Here is a 6,704-nt window from a genome sequence, read left to right as displayed (position 1 = left end):
AGGAATATGTACCAGTACTATCCAAAACAGAAGAGGGGAAATACCTACAAGCATCATTTGAACACACAAAAGAACCGATGCAGCATCTATTCTTATCATTTGAAGACACAAAAGGACTGAGTCAGTATATCTATTCTTATCATTTGAACACACAAAAGGACCACAAGTAGCATCTGTTCTTATCATTTGAACACACAAAAAGGCCACAAGAAACATATGTTCTTATCATTTGAACACACAAGCAGCTGACCATGAATTAGTCTGAACTTGCGCTGAAACCATAGGAATTAGAGGGGAGAAGGAGACGGAGGGGAAGCCAGTAGGCCGACCTCAACGTCGGGGTGGTTGTCCATGGCGACAACGGTGGTGGACTAGGGCGCATGGCATGGTAGCGTGGGCTCCTTGTCGTCGGAGTGCTCATCGAGGTGGAGGCGGCAGGCTCCTCAGTGTCGGGGTGGTGGTCGTCAGCAACGGCAGCGGAGGATGAGGGTGCAGTGCATGGTAGCACGGGCTCCTCAGTGTCGGGAAGGAGGCAGTGAGCTTCTCAGTGTCAGGGTGGTGGTCCTCGGCGATGGCAGTGGTGGACGACAGCATAGGGCACGGCAGTGCAGGCTCCTCGGGGTCGGGAGGCAATTCGTTGGAGGGCACAAGCTAGGAAGGGGAAAAAATTTCTAAGTGTTAGATGGCATAGTTGTTGAGCACTTTTATAAGGGAGGACTTGCATTGCCAGCTCAAGATGAAGACTGGCAGTGAAAGGGGATCTCCACTATCAGCTCAACAGGATAACCGGTACCAGCCCAAGAAGTCCATCAGTAGTGAAACAACTATCACTGCCGGTCGAATATATTCACCGGAAGTGAAACCCCCTTTGCTACAGGTCTAGTGTGCAAACAATTTGTTTTAACTACGCGCGCCCGCCTGCCGAGACTCGAACCTACGACCTGCCCCAAGTAAGACCGAACAATTAAATTGTTGCGCTACTCACGTGTTTTTGAATTAGTTTATACTATCTATGTTTATTAACATTCTGTTGACCTAAAATCCTAATGCAAAAAGTTTATTCAATTTTCTAATTCAAGAAAAAATTAAAAATAAATATGTTCATACATAAGTTTCTATATTGGGACTTGCTATATATCATAATTTCATCAATAAATAATTTAAATTAGTAAAAATTAAAAATAAATACGCTCATAACTATAGCTAATGTAAATCATGTAATATGCAAATAGCTATATACTTGCTATATTGCTAATTCATTATAAATCAGAAATAGTAATACATAGCAATAGTGCTTGTGCTATTGCTAATTCATTAAAAATAAAAAAATCAATATGCTCAATAATAAAGACATCTTCCACCATAAACTACAAATTGAATCTTCTATAACATAAGTGAGGTATAATTGCATCTAAAACAAATTCATACATAGTAATTAATACAATTTAACTACTTTGTCTTAACGATTCACCCTTCATTATGATCACGGCGTACATGTTGAGGTTCATCAGTGTCTTCCATGGGACCTAGGTCGATGTCCCCTCTGAAAGGAGGTAGCACATCAAATTGATTGTAGTCTTCCTCGTCAACAACATTCTCTACTCCGATAATCCTTCTTTTTCCTTGAAGAACCACATGACGCTCCTCCTTGTTAGTCGGGTCCGATGAGTTTTGTTGGTACCATCCCTAGAAATTTTCTTTATTATTCAACCCTTACATGCATCATGTACATATAGCGATAACTTACGAAAATTAAACAGCACATTCACCCTCAGAATCAACCTCATGACACTCTACGACGTTGTTCTCTAAAGAGCGATAAAGTGCATCGAAATGATAATGAATGAAATGTCATGAGATGTGAACCAAACAGCATGAAATATGGTAGAGATGTAGTGCATGAGGTTATGAATGCAGTAGAGGAAGAATCACATGAATTGGAGTTCATTTGCCCACTTAATTAACCAAATTACATGCTTGTTGTTTTTAAATAAAAATTATATGAGTAGTTCAAACAAACTCACATGAGGGAAGTACTCAACATGGCAAAAGATATTTTTACTGTGTAAAGTATAGATAGAGAAGACCTAAAAAATTAGTTTCACATTTATGATTTTTATTATTTTCTATAGAAATTAATCAAGTTTAAAAGGCTTAATTAAGATTAACATAGAATTAGTGCTAAACAAGCATTTCTTGCTTGAAATATATTTATCCTATACAGAGCATGACAAAATAAGATTGATAAAGTTGGATTGACCAATTTTGGATATTTCAAAATTTAATTATGGATTAACAAGTTACAACCTATTTAATGAAATAGAGGTATTTGGATATTTCATGCATTCATGTATTTTTATCATGTAGACCATGACAAAACAAAACTAAAAAACTTGATTTCATATTTTTCTGAGCTCTACATATTTTTCTACAAATTATAGATTATTTTAGTCGATTTATCAATACAACTAATATTCCTTTCAGCATTTTCTGGATTTTCTGACTTTGACAAGTTGTCGACGGTGAACAGCGGCGGAGCTTGGTCAGGGAGGGGTATCAAAATGCTCAACGCACTATGGAAAACTCATTTGAGGGGTCGGCGACGGCATGTACGGTGGCAAGCACGGCCGGCGGCGACCATGGTGGGCAGCGGAGCTAGGCCGACGGTGGTGGCGTGTTGCAGAAGGAGAGAGTGGAAGGGAAGGGAGAACCGAGGTTCCCTGGACCATGATAAAGCTCACCATGCGTTCGCCTTGGGCAGAGGCGGCTCACGGCCTGAAGTTCGTCGATGAGGTGGGTGAGCTTGCGGTGGCGGCTGGTGGAGCACTGGGCTGATGTGGACTACAATCAAACTAGTGCATGCAAAAGATTGGGTATGGCACTGTATGGGTATTGCACTGTGAAGCTCACCGAGTAATGGAATTGGATGGAGAGGGCTACGAAGCGGTGATGCGTCCGTGAGGGCGATGAAGGTCATTAGGGACGGTGCTGTGCTTGGGTTTAGGGCAGGGCCACTGTTTTATACTATACACATCACTGCTGGCTCATCCCACCAACTGGCAATGATGTCCAGCTATCACTACCGGTCAGTGGCTTAAGCTAGTAGTGATGAGGCAGCTAGGCATCACTGCCGGCTCAAGCCATCAGCTGGCAGTGGTTCCCCTTATCACTGCTGGTTTATAAGCCACGATGGCTGGTTCTTCCCGCATGATCTACGAACCTGCAGTGATGGCCCATCACTGTCGGCCCATGAGGAACTGGCAGTGATGAGCCGTCTTATAAGCTCGGTTCTGTAGTAGTGTGTTACCACTAGAAGTGCAACTAAAAAGAGTAGAATAACCAAACAATATAATGTGGGTATCGGTGTGACTATATACCTCACGGATCATCGTTGGTAGTATCGTGTCAACAATATATTTATCTCTATCATTATCAATGCATCCTTGGGTGCAATGATGTTGTGCTAAAGCTAGATCGGGTGGCTAGGAATTCTAAGGTGTTAATGAATGTACTTAAAAGTGCCTAGAGGGGGGGGGTGAATAGGCTTTTTTGAAAATTAAAACTAATCAGTGGATTAAACAAATGCCAGATACTCCGGTGAAGGTTGGATACTCCGGTCTGTCCGGAGTATCCGGTCTAGTCTGGAGTCTCCGATCTATACAGGAGCTCGAGAACAACTAAGAATTAACGAGAACAGCTAGAGTCTAAAAGGTGATACTGAATCTACTTAACAGCACAAAGCTTAAACAACCATAGATACTAGCAAGATGATCACTAAGACTAATTGTATGAAAAATCTCAAAGCTACACAATTAAATAAAATTGCACAAATGAAGAGACAAGGGATTATCTCGAAGTTTGGCCACCTCACAAAGAAGTGCCCACGTCTCCGTTGAGGAGCTCACAAAGAGCCGGGTCTTCTCCAACCCTATCCTCTTCTAGCGACCACAAAGATCAAGCTAGAATTTTCTTACTCAAGTTGATATCGATTACAAACTTTTCGTGGCACTCCACAAGATTGGGTGCTCTACGGGCAATGCCTTGCCGTCTATGAGCACAAGGCTCCAAGAGAAATGATCACAGCAAATGCTTGATGATGAACTCAATGATCAAGTGTCTCGACTTCAATCCAAACACAATCTCACTAAATTTGCGTAAAACTAAGCACTAGAGATGTTTGGAGGGCTTTTAAATGCTCTTGGAAGGCTTTGTGAATGTGGAGCTCAGCAACAATAGCAAGCCATTAATGCTTGGGGGTGTGGAAGTATATATAGCTCACTCTCAAAAACTAGCTGTTACTGTTCTGACACACCTACCTCGGAGTATTCGGTGAACACCGGAGTCTCCGACCTAAAATCCAAAACGGCGTCAGAACGGTCACAGAACTATGTCAGAACTAGCCGTTACAGTTCTGTTAAGTTGCCGGAGTTTCCGGTGGACACCGGAGTCTCCGGCCCTAACAGGGCTACCACACAAACAAGGTCCGGAGACTTGCCGGACTCTCCGGCTTCTCCAGGTACCGGAGTATCCGGTGAACAGTGGAGACTCCAGTGTTTTTTAATAAAAGAATAAATACTAACCGAGCCACCCTTGCCGGAGTCTCCCTCGGAGACTCCGGTAAAAATATTTTTTTTCTTACCGGAGTATTCGGTGAACACCGGAGACTTCGACCTTTTTCCAACAAAAATAAATGCTTCACCGAGCAACCTCTGGCGGAGTCTCCCTCGGAAACTCCGGCCTAAAAACTCATCGATACCGGAGTGTCCAGTGAACACCGGATACTCCGGACAAATAGAAATTCGGAACCGAGCCTCTTCTGACGGAGTTTGTCTCAGAGACTCCGACCTAAATACTAAGGACTGGAGTATCCGGTCAACACCAGAGACTCCGGGCCCAGTAAACTTCTGTCTATCTTCCCGGTGTCCGTGGGTGAGTGTGTCTCTCAACTTATTGATTCTAAAGGTTATCTTGAGCATTGAGACACCATAACAGCAAACAAATGCAACCCTCTTAATAGTACGGCTACCCTAGACTCAATTTAAAAGATAGAAAAATTTAAATCCTATTGGGTACTACTCATTGCTTCTCTTTTCTTTTCGAGGGGCGTCAACCGTCATAAGTCTTCACAATTGAGACTAAGACCTGTTCATTACTTTGATAAACATATTAATTCCTTAATCATTTTGTCATCAATAAGCCCAATGTCCCCTTTTTGGTGATTGATGACAACACGATTAAAGCTTACAAAAGATAGTTGAAAAAGGATTTTGAATTCTAGAAGATATGGCGAGATCCCCCTAAATGTGTGCATTGAATTAGGATCGAGTTAAACTCAAATGCACATATTTAAGAGAAAATTTTGCAAGAGCACCCCCTATATCCTAGGATCTGTGGGATGCAATATCAAGTATATAAAAGTATTCAAGATGCCTATGACAAGATATGTATCACACTCAATTTAATAAATACGACAAGCATCACACTAACATGAAAGAGTCTTACAAATTTTAAACAAAACACATAGTTCATTAGACACAATAGATAAGTCTCAATATCCAACAGCGATGAAAAGATAAAGAGTCCAAAGCTAAAAAAAAGGAAGGAAACTAAGGAAACTAAGAATCTGATCTTTCTCTGTCCCCCTTTGGCATCAAGCACCAAAAAGAGGAGAGAAACTAATCGCTTCTTTCTTCATCTTCATCGTCTTCATCCTCACTTCCATCATTGTTGCCATCAGGAGAGGAGCTCACTGTAGGAACATATTTGGCATCGGAGGAGTCATCGTTAGGTTGTGCTTGAGAGCTCTCGGCAGCTGTTTGGGCTTCACCATAAGCCCATGGATTCTCAAATTCAATGGATGCACTCTCTGCTTTATCCGAAATGATGGGAGAGCAGGGCGGCTGAAGGTTCATTGAGGCATATATTGCCTTTTGTCATTTCTCCATTTTCTTCAGTCGGACATTCTGCTCCTTGATCTGAGTCGCATTGTGAGTGCACACATTAAAGATAGCTTTGCGAGCGCTCTTTATGAAAGATGACCCTCGAGGAGGAGCACGTCTCGAGGCAATTTTCCTTGTGCTCGGGGGAACATGAGGAGGAGATGGCGAAGGAGATGGAGCTTGGATGTTTAAAGGCCTCATCCGACATGGTTCGTGTTTGATCTCCTTCATGAATGTCTTCTTGGATACACGCTCGATGATTGACATGATGTATGGAGCATACCCACAACTCTTGATAGGTGATTTTGATGTGAAGACTATTTCTTCCCATAGGAAATATGCCACACTAAAGGGTGCATGATCATTGGACATAGCAGCGAGGAGGTTCCTTGAGATGCTCTGCACTGTGGTTGCATCCCTGCTTTTAGGTGCCAATGTGAGTCAAAATAGTGACTTCAAACATCTGTAGAATGGCCTCATACCGGTGAGTTTTCCAAGCTCAACTCTTCCAAGATTAAGATACATAAACCCAAGCTCTTCCAAGGTGAGTTGATGCTCATTGTGAATTTGATCCTTATGTGTATCACGAGTATCAAAACGGGAATGATGAGCAAAGCCTCTTTTCATAGTCAAAAGGATTTGTCATCTTCTCAGTGTTCACCATTGACACATGCTTCATGTAATTAACTGTCTGCTTTGGAGTATCAAAAGGTGAAGCTGTTCTGAGGGGTCTATGAAGTTTCAGAGGTCCAATCATATTATCTT

Source organism: Phragmites australis, chromosome 20, assembly GCF_958298935.1.
Source record: "Phragmites australis chromosome 20, lpPhrAust1.1, whole genome shotgun sequence".
Lineage (NCBI taxonomy): Eukaryota > Viridiplantae > Streptophyta > Magnoliopsida > Poales > Poaceae > Phragmites > Phragmites australis.
Note: the sequence above shows the minus strand (reverse complement) of the source record.